General features: G+C 59.2%; 1 non-coding gene across 1 annotated transcript; it reads right to left on the reverse strand.

Annotated features, from left to right (window-relative positions):
• Positions 1-2,221: 2,221 nt before the first annotated feature.
• On the reverse strand, positions 2,222-2,340 carry LOC131862143 (5S ribosomal RNA). The gene has a single exon (XR_009361169.1). It is a non-coding gene; the product is annotated as a 5S ribosomal RNA (ribosomal RNA).
• Positions 2,341-15,000: the final 12,660 nt, after the last annotated feature.

The raw sequence follows: 15,000 nt of genomic DNA on the forward strand, positions 1-15,000 counted from the left end.
AGGCATCGCATCAAAGGTGCGCACCTCGCTGCCCACCTTGGTGTGCTCCGAGGTGCCCACCACGGTGCGCAACGCCGGTGCGAACCCGGGAGCGCCCCGATGTGTGCTCCAAGGTGCGGCGTGCACGAAGTCGGACCCCGGTTTGCCCCGGGTGCGCACCTCGCGTGCACCTTGGTGCGCACACCTTGGCTGGGTTGCGCGGCCTGGTGGGCACCATGGTGCGCACCAAGGAGCGCTCCGAAGTGTGCTCCAAGGTGCGGCGTGCACGAAGTCGGAGCCCGGTTTGCCCCGGGTACGCACCTCGCGTGCACCTTCGCCGGGGTGGGCACCTCGGCTGGGTTGCGCGCCCTGGTGCGCACCAAGGAGCGCTCCGAAGTGTGCTCCAAGGTGCGGCGTGCACGAAGTCGGAGCCCGGTTTGCCCCGGGTGCGCACCTTCGCCGCGGTGCGCACCATGGCGTGCACGAAGTCGGAGCCCGGTTTGCCCCGGGTGCGCACCTCGCGTGCACCTTCGGCGGGGTTGCGCGCCCTGGTGGGCACCATGGTGCGCACCAAGGAGCGCTCCGAAGTGTGCTCCAAGGTGCGGCGTGCACGAAGTCGGAGCCCGGTTTGCCCCGGGTGCGCACCTCGCGTGCACCTTCGGCGGGGTTGCGCGCCCTGGTGGGCACCATGGTGCGCACCAAGGAGCGCTCCGAAGTGTGCTCCAAGGTGCGGCGTGCACGAAGTCGGAGCCCGGTTTGCCCCGGGTGCGCACCTCGCGTGCACCTTCGCCGCGGTGGGCACCATGGCGTGCACGAAGTCGGAGCCCGGTTTGCCCCGGGTGCGCACCTCGCGTGCACCTTCGCCGGGGTGGGCACCTCGGCTGGGTTGCGCGCCCTGGTGCGCACCAAGGAGCGCTCCGAAGTGTGCTCCAAGGTGCGGCGTGCACGAAGTCGGAGCCCGGTTTGCCCCGGGTGCGCACCTCGCGTGCACCTTCGCCAGGGTGGGCACCTCGGTGCGCACACCTTCTCAATGTTTTCTTGCCTTTTCTGGAAATTGGTGAAGGCAGCGCATCAAAGGTGCGCACCTCGGTGTGCTCCGAGGTGCGAACCCGAGAGCGCTCCGAGGTGCCCACGAAGTCGAAAGTCGGGTTAATTGCATTGTTTTCCCCGGGTGCGCTCCGAGGTGCGCAACATCGGCGCGCACCAAGGAGGGCTCCGAAGTGTGCTCCAAGGTGCGCACGATGGCGTGCACCTCTGGTGCGCACGATTCGGAGCTCGGTTTGACCGGGGTGCGCACACCTTGGCTGGGTTGCGCACCTTTTGTGCGCTCCAAGGTGCGCACGAAGTCGGAGCTCGGTTTGCCCCGGGTGCGCACCTTCGCCAGGGTGCGCACCTTGATGCGCACGCCTTGGCTGGGCTGCGCACCTTGGTGGGCGCCATGGTGCGCACCTTTCGTGCGCTCCAAGGTGCGCACGAAGTCGGAGCTCGGTTTGCCCCGGGTGCGCACCTTGGTGGGCGCCATGGTGCACTCCGAGGTGCCCAAGATTGGTGCGCACCAAGGAGCGCTCCGAAGTGCGCTCCAAGGTGCGCGCGAAGTCGAAAGTTGGGTTAATTGTCCGGTTTGCCTCGGGTGCGCACCTTGCGTGCACCTTCGCCAGGGTGGGCGCCTTGGTGCGCACACCTTGGCTGGGCTGCGCACACCTTGGCACCCGCGTTTCCTTCATTTTAAATTTTTTTTTTTTACAATCTCTCAAGTGGGAAATTCTATAATCTCAACTTTTTTTGCCTTTTCAGGAAACTTTTGAATGGAGCGCATCATTGGTGCGCTCCGAAGTGTGCTCCAAAGCTCTCTCCAGCTGCGTGCACCTGCCCCGGCCGCGCACCCGGCCCCGCCCAGCTTCGCTCACCTGTCCCGGGCGTCTGGTGCGGAACCTTAGAGTAAGAAACATCACCGTGCACCTTGGCCAACGTGCGCGACTCGACCGAGCGCGCACTGGCCGAGGTGCACACCGATTTCACCTGGGTGCGCGCGCAGCACCTCGGGCGCACCGGGGTGCGCGCACAACGCCCGGGTTGCACCGTGGCCTGTGTGCTCGGGGTGCCTCGGGTGCGCGCTCGGTGTCGCCCCCGCGCGCGCGGTAGTGCGGGCAGCGCACCCCGGCCCGGCCCGGCCCCGACGAGAACGCAAACGGGCAAAAGGTTTATTCAAATAGCATTGCGACGCCCGGCGAAAAACTAAAAAAGGGTGCAACACCGGGACTTCCCGGGAGGTCACCCATCCCAGTACTACTCCGGCCCAAGCGCGCTTAACTGCGGAGTTCTGATGGGATCCGGTGCACTAATGCTGGTATGATCGCACCCGTTATGAGCTTGTCGCAGTGTGTACTTAGCAAACCGCGACCCACGTGCGAATCCACCCCGGCCACCCACCCCCGTCGAGGTGCACACCCTCCCTCGCGAAGTGCGCCCCGTTCGCCAAGTGTGAGCCCTGCCCGGGTGCGCGCACCTTGCTAGGGCGTCGGGTGTGCACCCGGCCCGGCCTACGTGCGTGCACCTGGAGGGGGCGTCGTGTGCGTGCAGTGTCCCGTCTGCAACGCGGTGCCCACACACCACCTCGGGCGCAACGACCTGCGCTCACATGTGGGCCGAGTGCACCTTGGTGCATGTTCGGGGCGCCTCGGGTGCACGCTCGATCTTGCCCCGGTGCACCAAGGCGCTCGGTTTGCCCCGGGTGCGCACTTGGTGCAAGGTGGGCACCCAAAATAGGGATCAAGCACCAAAACACAAGTTTCGGGATGCAAAATGGGACCCAAGGACCACAAATGCGTTCCAAGACCCATGATGGGTCCACGAGAACAAAAATGTGTTCCGAGACTTAATAAACAAATATTGGGTTTTAGGAGAAGAAACATGCTCTGATGCCCAAAACGAGAATCGACCCCGAAAAGGCCACAGGCCAAAAGTGGGATGCGAGACAAAAAAAAATGGGACCCGAGGACCAAAATTGGGTTCCCAGGTCGAAGACAGGGCAACCGGACAAGAAACGACCTCTAAGGCTCGAAATGAGTCCCGACGACTAAAACTTGACAAGAAGCACCCATCAGGCACCCAACTCGACACCCATGGGATGCCGACCCACCCGGGCTTCCACCTAGCACACCTTGGCACCCACCCACCCTCGCACCCAACCTCGCACCCAACTTAGCACCTTTGAACCCACATTGGCACTCACCCTGACCCTGGCACCTTGGAACCCACATTGGCACTCACCTTGACCCTGGCACCCACCTTTGCACTCACCTTGGGACCCACCCTGGCTCCCACCTCGGCACCCACCCAGACACCCACCTTGGTTCCTTGGCACCCACCTTGGATCCTTGGCACCCACCCCGACACCCACCTTGGCACGCAACTTGGCTACTTGCCACCCACCTTGGCTCCTTGACGCCCACCCCGACAACCACCCCGTGACCTACCCTGGCTAGGGTTGGTGCACACCCACCCTGGTGCCCACCTTGGCACCCACCCTATGACCCACCTTGGCACGCACCTTAGTACCCACCCCGTTACCCACCCTAGGACCCACCCCGTGACCCACCTTGGCCAGGGTGGGTGCACCCACCCTGGTGCCCACCTTGGCACCCACCCATCCTAGCACCCAGCCTGTGACCGGGCTTGGAACCCAACCTTGCACCCGCACCCGTCTTGGCCAGTGTGGGTGCGCACCCATCCTGGCACCCACGTTGTGACACACCCTTTAACCCACGCACCCTAGCACCCACGTTGGCACCCACCTTGGAACCCAACCTAGCAACTTGGCACCCACCCCGTGACCCACCTTGGCATCCACCATAGCAGTCGCCGACTTGGCACCCACCTCGGCACCCACCTTGACACTTGTGGACCCACCTTGCCACTCACCCTAGCATCGACCCATCCTAGCACCCACCCTGGCACCTTTGCACCCTAGCACTCACCCATCCTAGCACCTAACCTGTGACCCACCTTGACACTCACCCTCGCACCCACCTTGGAACCCAACCTAGCACCCACCCACCCTGACACCAACCCTAGCACCTACCCACCCTTGCACCCACCCTGTGACCCATCTTGGCACCCACCCATCCTACCACTCAACCTATCACCCACCTTCTCACCCACCTTGGCATCCACCTTAGCACCCACCCACACTGGCACCTTGGCACCCACCTCGGGCAAGGTGGGTGCACACCCACCCTGGCACCCAATTTAGAACCCACCGAGCATGTTACCCACCTTGGCACCCACATTGCAGCCCACCCTAGTACCCACCCTATGACCCACATTGGCATCCACACCCTAGCACCCAGGCACCTCGACACCCGCCTTGACACCCACCCTAGCACTGAACCTGTGACCCACCTTGGAACTCACCCTAGAACCCACCCACCCTGTGAACCACCTTGGCATCCACCTTAGCACCCACCCACCTTGGCACCCACTCTAGCACTCACCCATCCTAACACCCAACTTGTTACCCACCTTGGCACCCGCCCTCGCGTCCACCTTGAAACCCACCCTAGCACCCACCCACGCAGGAGCCCACCTTGGCACCCAACCTAACACCCACGCATCCTGGCACCCAACTTGTGACCCACCTTGGAACCCACCCTAGTACCCACCTTTGAACCCACTATATCACCAACCCACCTTGGCACCCACCCTATGACCCTCTTTGGAATCCACCCTAGCACGCACCCACCCTGGCACCCACCATGGAGCGCACCCTAGCACCCACCCACCTCGGCACGCACCTCAACACCCACCTTGGTGTGCGCACTGCGCCAACCTCTCAAAGACCCTATGTGGTGCGCTCCAAAGTGTACACCTTTGGTGCGCTCCAAGGTGCGCACCTTTGGTGCACACCGAGGTGCACACCAAAGTGTGCACCGAGGTGAGCACCAAAGTGCACTCCAGGGTGCACACCAAGGCGTGCACCTTTGGTGCGGTCAATGCAAACGAATTCGGAAGTTGGGGTCGATGTCCTAATCGCTGCTGCAGACTACACGTATGAGAATCGGACAAATAGCTTTATATAGGGGAGGTGTTGCGTTTGATGGGTCGACTCCCCTGGTTGTGTGCACTGCACCAACTTCAAAGACCCTGTCTTGTTTAAGAAGTCAAAAGTTGGGGTGGATGTCCTAATCATTGCTGCAGTCTACGCATGTATGAGAATCAGACAAATAGCTTATATAGGGGAGGTGTTGCATTCGGTGGGTTGACTCCCCTGGTTGTGCGCACTGCGCCAACCTCAAAGACCCCGCATAGCAGAAGAAGTCGGAAGTCGGATTTTGGTGAGCACCAAGGCGTGCACCTTTGGTGCGGTCAACGCAGACGAATTCAGAAGTTGGGGTGGATGTCCTAATCGTTGTTGCAGGCTACACATGTATGAGAATCAGACAAATAGCTTATATAGGGGAGGTGTTGGGTTTGATGGGTCAACTCCCTTGGTTGTGCGCATTACGCCAACCTCAAAGACCTTGTTTTCGTTAAGAAGTCAAAAGTTGGGGTCAATGTCCTAATGGCTCCTGCAGGCTACACATGTATGAGAATCGGACAAATAGCTTATATAGGGGAGGTGTTGGGTTTGATGGGTCGACTCCCCTGGTTGTGCGCATTACGTCAACCTCAAAGACCTTGTTTTCGTTAAGAAGTCAAAAGTTGGGGTCGATGTCCTAATTGCTCCTGTAGACTACACATGTATGAGAATCAGACAAATAGCTTATATAGGGGAGGTGTTGGGTTTGATGGGTTGACTCCCCTAGTTGTTCGCATTACACCAACCTCAAAGACCTTGTTTTCGTTTAGAAGCCGAAAGTTGGGGTCGATGTCCTAATTGCTCCTGCAGGCTACGCATGTATGAGAATCAGACAAATAGCTTATATAGGGGAGGTGTTGGGTTTGATGGGTCGACTCCCCTGGTTGTGCGCATTGCGCCAACCTCAAAGACCCTGCATTGCGGATGAAGTCGAAAGTCAGAGTTTGGTGTGCTACAAGGTGTGGTCGAAGGTGCTCACCTAGGTGTGCACCTTTGGAGCACAGGAAAAGTGCCCTCCAAAAGTGCGCACCTTTGGAGTGCACAAAAGTGCCCTCCAAAAGTGCGCACCTTTGGAGCGCAGAAAAGTGCCCTCCAAAAAGTGCCCTCCAAAAGTGCGCACCTTTGGAGCGCAGAAAAGTGCCCTCCAAAAGTGCGCACCTTTGGAGCGCAGAAAAGTGCCCTCCAAAAAGTGCCCTCCAAAAGTACGCACCTTTGGAGCGCAGAAAAGTGCCCTCCAAAAGTGCGCACCTTTGGAGCGCAGAAAAGTGCCCTCCAAAAAGTGCCCTCCAAAAGTGCGCACCTTTGGAGCGCAGAAAAGTGCCCTCCAAAAAGTGCCCTCCAAAAGTGCGCACCTTTGGAGCGCAGAAAAGTGCCCTCCAAAAAGTGCCCTCCAAAAGTGCGCACCTTTGGAGCGCAGAAAAGTGCCCTCCAAAAAGTGCCCTCCAAAAGTGCGCACCTTTGGAGCGCAGAAAAGTGCCCTCCAAAAAGTGCCCTCCAAAAGTGCGCACCTTTGGAGCGCAGAAAAGTGCCCTCCAAAAGTGCGCACCTTTGGAGCGCACAAAAGTGCCCTCCAAAAGTGCGCACTTTTGGTGCGCACCAAGGCGCTGGTTCGGTCGTTGCAGGCGAGTTCGGAAGTTGGGGTCGATGTCCTGAGCGGAGGTGCAAACTACACAGGTGTCGGAATCGGACAAATAGCTTATATAGGGGAGGTGTATGCTTCGATGGGTCGACTCCCCAGGTTGAGCGCACCGCGCCAACCTCAAAGACCCTACGGTATGGATGAAGTCGGAAGTTGGGTCCGATGACCAATTCGATTAGTAGGTATGCTCATGAGGTCGGAATTTGGGTCCGATGACCTGCCATGTGCAGGAAGGCGAATGTTGACACTGTGCGTTGCAAGGTGCACACCAAGGCGCTGGTGCGGTCTTTTTAGTCGAGTTCGGAAGTTGGGGTCGATGTCCTGATCGGAGGTGCAAGCTACACAGGTGTGGGAATCGGACAAATAGCTTATATAGGGGAGGTGTATGCTTCGTTGGGTCGACTCCCCGGGTTGAGCGCACCGCGCCAACCTCAAAGACCCTACGGTATGGATGAAGTCGGAAGTTGGGTCCGATGACCGATTCGATATGTAGGCATACTCGCGAGGTCGGAATTTGGGTCCGATGACCTGCCACGTGCAGGAAGGCGAATGTTGGCACTGTGCGTTGCAAGGTGCGCACCAAGGCGCTGGTTCGGTCGTTGGAGGCGAGTTCGGAAGTTGGGGTCGATGTCTTGATCGGAGGTGCAAACTACACAGGTGTGGGAATCGGACAAATAGCTTATATAGGGGAGGTGTATGCTTCGTTGGGTCGACTCCCCGGGTTGAGCGCACCGCGCCAACCTCAAAGACCCTACGGTATGGATGAAGTCGGAAGTTGGGTCCGATGACCGATTCGATATGTAGGCATACTCGCGAGGTCGGAATTTGGGTCCGATGACCTGCCATGTGCAGGAAGGCGAATGTTGGGACTGTGCGTCGCAAGGTGCGCACCAAGGCGCTGGTGCCGTCGTTGCAGTCGAGTTCGGAAGTTGGGGTCGATGTCCTGGTCAGAGGTGCAAACTACACAGGTGTGGGAATCGGACAAATAGCTTATATAGGGGAGGTGTATGCTTCGATGGGTCGACTCCCTGGGTTGAGCGCACCGCGCCAACCTCAAAGACCCTATAGTATGGATGAAGTCGGAAGTTGGGTCCGATGACCGATTCGATACGTAGGCATATTGGCGAGGTCTGAATTTGTGTCCGATGACCTGCCATGCGCAGGAAGGCGGAATTTGGGTCCGATGACCGAGTTGATGGCGTGCCATGCGCAGAAAGGCGGAATTTGGGTCCGATGACCGAGTTGATGTTGATGGCCCGCCATGCACAGGAAGGCGGAATTTGGGTCCGATGACCGATTTGAAGGCGTGCCATACGCAAAAAGGCGGAGTTTGGGTCCGATGACCGAGTTGATATTGATGGCCCGCCATGCGCAGGAAGGCGGAATTTGGGTCCGATGACCTGACATACGCATGGAGTCCGACTCGGGGGCCGATGTTCGATTCGATGACTTGCATTGTGGGTAAAGTCGGAAGTTGTGGTCTTTGACCCGATTCGATGACCAGACTTCGGCTGCTTGAGAATCGGACAAATAACTTATATAGGGGAGGTAGTGTTCTCGAGCATCCTCCCCCCGTGCCCGTTTATGTCGATTGATGCTGGTGCTCGACTGGTTGGAGCGCTCGGATGCAAAAATCTTGCACCAGGATTTATCGATTGTGATGGACACGGCAAGTCTCCTGATTGCTATGCAGGAGCTCATCGTGAATCTCTATGCGGCCTTGGTATGGACTCGACCTGCGGAATGGTTCGGCAATGGTAGTCGCTCCAACACGTCCTTGCAATGGCCACAGAGGTGATTCGACTAGAGCTCCAGTCTAGCTTTTGGGTTGCTTGGCGGACTGGTATAGCCGCGATCGAGTTCCGGCCATGAACGTTTTAGATAGCTCTTGGGCTTTCTGGGACGGAAGTCGGAAGTTTGGGCTGTTGTCCGATTTGATGACCATTCTTCGGATGTGTGAGAATCGGACAAATAACTTATATAGGGGACTGTGTTGTCTCACGCAGCCCCCTCCGTGCCCCTCTATCTCGACCGATGTTGGTGCTTGAAAGGGTTGGGATCGCTCGGATTTATAAACGTGCACCACCATTTGTCGAGTGTGAGGGACGCGGCAGGTCTCCTAAATGCTATGCGGGCGCTCTCTGAGAATCTCTATCCGGCCTCGACACAGACTAGTCTTGCTGAATGGTTTGGCACTGGTAGTCGATCCAACACGTCGTTGTTGTGGCCGCCTAGGCGATTCGATTCGAGCCCCCGTCTAGCTTTTGGGTTGCTTGGCGGATTTTGCCCTATCCGCAAGTGAGCTCGGTCCCTAAACGTTCGAGAAACCCGATTGCTATGCGCCGACTCTCTTTCTTGCGAGCCTCCATCTAGCTTTTGGGTCTCTACGGAACGGAAGTCGGAATCTGGGACCGTTGTTTGATTCGACGAGGCAGACTACGGTTGTGCGAGAATCGGACAAATAACTTATATAGGGGAGGTGTTGACTGGAGCATTCTCCCCCGTGCCCCTCTAACTCGACCAATGCTGGCGCTCGAACGGTGGTAGCGCTCGGATTTTCATTGAGCGCCAGCATTGGTCGATTTAGAGGGGCATGCGAGATTCCCGAATGCTATGCGAGGGCTCTAACGGAAATGTCTATTGGTTTCGGTATGGATGCAATTGCGAGTGGTTCGGCAAAGGTAGTCGTTCCGATGCGTCCATGTCGTGGCCAAATCGATAATTCGATTTGAGCCCTCGTATAGCATTTGGGTCTCTCGATGTGATTCCGCATTCCAGTCCCTTTGGGCACTGCTTGAGCCGCATCCCAGGGGGTTCCCTTCCCAATAATCTGCCTCGCAACCCGATTGCTATGCGGTGAGGCTCCTCGGCCGCCTCGGAACTATCTGTGTATCAGACGCATCGCGGGATAAGGGGTTGGCAACGGTAGTCGCCCCAAGCGCGTCCGATGCTTGGACCATTCCGAGGCGGCCCTGAAGCCTCTTCCGTCTAGCCGTTGGGTCCTTCTCGCCGCATCCCTCGCCTCGCACCCCGATTGCTATGCGGTGAGGCTCCTCGGCCGCCTCGGAACTATCTGTGTATCGGACGCGTCGCGGGATAAGGGGTTGTCACTGGTAGTCGCCCCAAGCGCGTCCGATGCTTGGACCATTCCGAGGCGGCCCTGAAGCCTCTTCCGTCTAGCCGTTGGGTCCTTCTCGCCGCATCCCTCGCCTCGCACCCCGATTGCTATGCGGTGAGGCTCCTCGGCCGCCTCGGAACTATCTGTGTATCGGACGCGTCGCGGGATAAGGGGTTGTCATTGGTAGTCGCCCCAAGCGCGTCCGATGCTTGGACCATTCCGAGGCGGCCCTGAAGCCTCTTCCGTCTAGCCGTTGGGTCCTTCTCGCCGCATCCCTCGCCTCGCACCCCGATTGCTATGCGGTGAGGCTCCTCGGCCGCCTTGGAACTATCTGTGTATCGGACGCGTCGCGGGATAAGGGGTTGTCACTGGTAGTCGCCCCAAGCGCGTCCGATGCTTAGACCATTCCGAGGCGGACCCGAAGCCTCTTCCGTCTAGCCGTTGGGTCCTTCTCGCCGCATCCTTCGCCTCGCACCCCGATTGCTATGCGGTGAGGCTCCTCGGCCGCCTCGGAACTATCTGTGTATCGGACGCGTCGCGGGATAAGGGGTTGTCACTGGTAGTCGCCCCAAGCGCGTCCGATGCTTGGACCATTCCGAGGCGGACCCGAAGCCTCTTCCGTCTAGCCGTTGGGTCCTTCTCGCCGCATCCCTCGCCTCGCACCCCGATTGCTATGCGGTGAGGCTCCTCGGCCGCCTTGGAACTATCTGTGTATCGGACGCGTCGCGGGATAAGGGGTTGTCACTGGTAGTCGCCCCAAGCGCGTCCGATGCTTGGACCATTCCGAGGCGGACCCGAAGCCTCTTCCGTCTAGCCGTTGGGTCCTTCTCGCCGCATCCCTCGCCTCGCACCCCGATTGCTATGCGGTGAGGCTCCTCGGCCGCCTTGGAACTATCTGTGTATCGGACGCGTCGCGGGATAAGGGGTTGTCACTGGTAGTCGCCCCAAGCGCGTCCGATGCTTGGACCATTCCGAGGCGGACCCGAAGCCTCTTCCGTCTAGCCGTTGGGTCCTTCTCGCCGCATCCCTCGCCTCGCACCCCGATTGCTATGCGGTGAGGCTCCTCGGCCGCCTTGGAACTATCTGTGTATCGGACGCGTCGCGGGATAAGGGGTTGTCACTGGTAGTCGCCCCAAGCGCGTCCGATGCTTGGACCATTCCGAGGCGGCCCCGAAGCCTCTTCCGTGTAGCCGTTGGGTCCTTCTCGCCGCATCCCTCGCCTCGCACCCCGATTGCTATGCGGTGAGGCTCCTCGGCCGCCTTGGAACTATCTGTGTATCGGACGCGTCGCGGGATAAGGGGTTGTCACTGGTAGTCGCCCCAAGCGCGTCCGATGCTTGGACCATTCCGAGGCGGCCCCGAAGCCTCTTCCGTGTAGCCGTTGGGTCCTTCTCGCCGCATCCCTCGCCTCGCACCCCGATTGCTATGCGGTGAGGCTCCTCGGCCGCCTTGGAACTATCTGTGTATCGGACGCGTCGCGGGATAAGGGGTTGTCACTGGTAGTCGCCCCAAGCGCGTCCGATGCTTGGACCATTCCGAGGCGGACCTGAAGCCTCTTCCCTCTAGCCGTTGGGGCTTTCTCGCCGCATCCCTCGCCTCGCACCCTGATTGCTATGCTGTGAGGCTCCTCGGCCGCCTTGGAACTATCTGTGTATCGGACGCATCGCGGGATAAGGGGTTGGCAGTGGTAGTCGCCCCAAGCGCATCCGATGCTTGGACCATTCCGAGGCGGCCCTGCAGCCTCTTCCGTCTAGCCGTTGGGGCCATCTCGCCGCATCCCCCACCTCGCACCACGATTGCTATGCGGTGAGGCTCCTTGGCCGCCTCGGAACTATCTGTGTATCGGACGCATCGCGGGATAAGGGGTTGTCACTGGTAGTCGCCCCAAGCGCGTCCGATGCTTGGACTATTCCGAGGCGGCCCTGCAGCCTCTTCCGTCTAGCCGTTGGGGCCATCTCGCTGCATCCCCCACCTCCTCGGCCGCCTCGGAACTATCTGTGTATCGGACGCATCGCGGGATAAGGGGTTGGCAGTGGTAGTCGCCCCAAGCGCGTCCGATGCTTGGACTATTCCGAGGCAGCCCTGCAGCCTCTTCCGTCTAGCCTTTGGGGCCATCTCGCCGCATCCCTCGCCTCGCACCCCGATTGCTATGCGGTGAGGCTCCTCGGCCGCCTGGGAACTATCTTCGTATCGGACGCATCGCGGGATAAGGGGTTGTCACTGGTAGTCGCCCCAAGCGCGTCCGATGCTTGGACTATTCCGAGGCGGCCCTGTGGCCTCTTCCGTCTAGCCGTTGGGGCCATCTCGCCGCATCCCCCACCTCGCACCCCGATTGCTATGCGGTGAGGCTCTTCGGCCGCCTTGGAACTATCTTCGTATCGGACGCATTGCGGGATAAGGGGTTGTCACTGGTAGTGGCCCCAAGCGCGTCCGATGCTTGGACTATTCCGAGGCGGCCCTGCAGCCTCTTCCGTCTAGCCGTTGGGGCCATCTCGCCGCATCCCCCACCTCGCACCCCGATTGCTATGCGGTGAGGCTCCTCGGCCGCCTTGGAACTATCTTCGTATCGGACGCATCGCGGGATAAGGGGTTGTCACTGGTAGTCGCCCCAAGCGCGTCCGATGCTTGGACTATTCCGACGCGGCCCTGTGGCCTCTTCCGTCTAGCCGTTGGGGCCATCTCGCCGCATCCCCCACCTCGCACCCCGATTGCTATGCGGTGAGGCTCCTCGGCCGCCTTGGAACCATCTTCGTATCGGACGCATCGCGGGATAGGGGGCTGTCACTGGTAGTCGCCCCAAGCGTGTCCGATGCTTGGACCATTCCTAGGCGGCCCTGAAGCCTCTTCCGTCTAGCCGTTGGGGCCTTCCCGCCCCATCCCTCGCCTCGCACCCCCGATTGCTATGCGGTGAGGCTCCTCGGCCGCCTTGGAACCATCTGTGTATCGGACGCATCGCGGGATAAGGGGTTGGCACTGGCAGTCGCCCCAAGCGCGTCCGATGCTTGGACCATTCCGAGGTGGCCCTGAAGCCTCTTCCGTCTAGCCGTTGGGGCCTTCCCGCCCCATCCCTCGCCTCGCACCCCGATTGATATGCGGTGAGGCTCCTCGGCCGCCTTGGAACTATCTGTGTATCGGACGCATCGCGGGATAAGGGGTTGGCACTGGTAGTCGTCCCAATCGCATCCGATGCTTGGACCATTCCGAGGCGGCCCTGCAGCCTCTTCCGTTTAGCCGTCGGGGCCTTCCCGCCGCATCCCTCGCCTCGCATCCCGATTCCTATGCGGTGAGTCTTCTCGGCCGCCGCGGAACTATACCTGTTATTGCTACTGCATCCTTCGGCTGGTAACCTCCTCTGCCGCCTTGGAACGTTCTCTTTGTCGGACGCGTCGCGGGATAAGGGGTTGGCACTGGTAGTCGCCCCAAGCGCGCCCGATGCATAGACCGCTCCGAGTCGACCTTGCTTTCAGCCTCTCACATGCATAGACCTCTCTGAGTCGACCCTGCAGCCTCTCACGTTTAGCCTTTGGAATCTCGCCTCACAACATGATTGCTATCCTTGATGCATCCCTTGCCTCGAGCCCTGATTGCTTTCTTGGCTGCATCCCTCCTCTCCTCACAGCCCGGTTGTCATCACTGCTTCATCCGTCGCTTCATGCATTCTGGCTGCTGGGCCCTTCCCACCGCACACCTCGATTGCTATCTCTTCTGCATCACACACCCCGATTGCTATCTCTGCTACATCCCTCGGCTCTCACTTCTGCATCCTTCGCCTCACACCTCGATTGCTATCAATGCTGCATCCGTAACCTCACACCCCGATTGCTATGCGGGGAGGCTCCTTGGCCGCCTTGGAAATTTCTGTGTGTCGGACGCACCGCGGGATAAGGGGTTGGCACTGGTAGTCGCCCCAAGTGCGCCCGATTCTTAGACCGCTTCGAGGTGACCTCGTAGCCTCTTTCGTCCAGGCTTCCTGCCTTCAACGCCCTTTTTACACCTCGATTGCTATGCGCGGGCTCGTTGGCGTCTATCACCTCTCTGCGAAGAGTGGCACGATGATTGTTGGGGTAAATCGTAGCAGTCCGATCTCTGGCCTTGGGCCATTGTGAGGGCTGATCGATTTCCTGTGCGCATCTCGTGTTCGCCCAGTAACAGACTCGACGACTTGTAATCGGTCTTGTTCCCGATTGTTCCTGGAGGTAGTCTTCGGAACTCTTGGATTTGACCTGTCACTCGAACTGTCCTCTTCCGAGGATGCTTGTGTGTGTGTGCTTGTGCCATTTCCTTGGCGGTATTAACGAGATATTAAAGAGCGGAGTGAGCGCCTCGCCCAGCTATGTTTGGGGCTCTCACTCCCTTACCCGGTGTGCGACCGCTTTGCACGTAGGTTGCGGAGCATCGCGACTCTTTCGATGTTTGGCGGTTGTCTTCCGGTGATGCGTTGGTCCCGAAGTGCACGTTACTAGCATTTCTGCCATTGTTCTCGATCTTTGGCACGTTCCTTCGTTGCAATTGGATATATATCTCCGTTTATACGCGCAGGCTTCTCCCGCCTATTCAGCGCTGTCCCACTCTCAGCACTCTCGTGGTCTCCTTGGCTTCTCTCTCCCGTGAGCGAGCTCTCTTCTCGAGTCTTTTCCATGTCCCATGGAGGTTGCCTTGCGAAATTCGGGCACACAAACGTGACCGGATAAGAGCGGAATTGCCTATGAGGAGAAGCTCACCTTAGGGAGCAGCAATGCCGAGTGTTTCGACAGAGGGTAGAGGGGGCGTTGTTTGGGCGGTTGCACAAAAGAGTGCTACGTTTGCACTGAAGGTTGCTTCTTCGTCTCCGACGAACTCTTCGAGGCAAAAAAGCTTGTTTACGGGGTCGAGGTGGGACTGTTCGTGCGAGTTGCGCCACCAAAAGTGCGTAGGGGGCATATACCTGGGAAATGGATGTCTCTGAGTGGCCTTACTCGGTCGCGTGCACGGTGCATTCTCTAACGGCAGGACTGTCGCGAGCATGTGCGGTTCGGATGTTTTCGGGTAAAGGGTTCCGTACGGGATGTTCTTCCCAGGCTCCTGTGAACCGAGACTCTGCATCGTCATGCTCCGGCTCCCGTGGGTGCTTCATGCCTCGTCGAGCTGTTTGTCGTGGACGATTAAGGCCGAGGCCTTCCTTCGAGAGGGGAATTGTTCAGGCTGGTC

Source organism: Cryptomeria japonica, unplaced genomic scaffold (assembly GCF_030272615.1).
Source record: "Cryptomeria japonica unplaced genomic scaffold, Sugi_1.0 HiC_scaffold_35, whole genome shotgun sequence".
Lineage (NCBI taxonomy): Eukaryota > Viridiplantae > Streptophyta > Pinopsida > Cupressales > Cupressaceae > Cryptomeria > Cryptomeria japonica.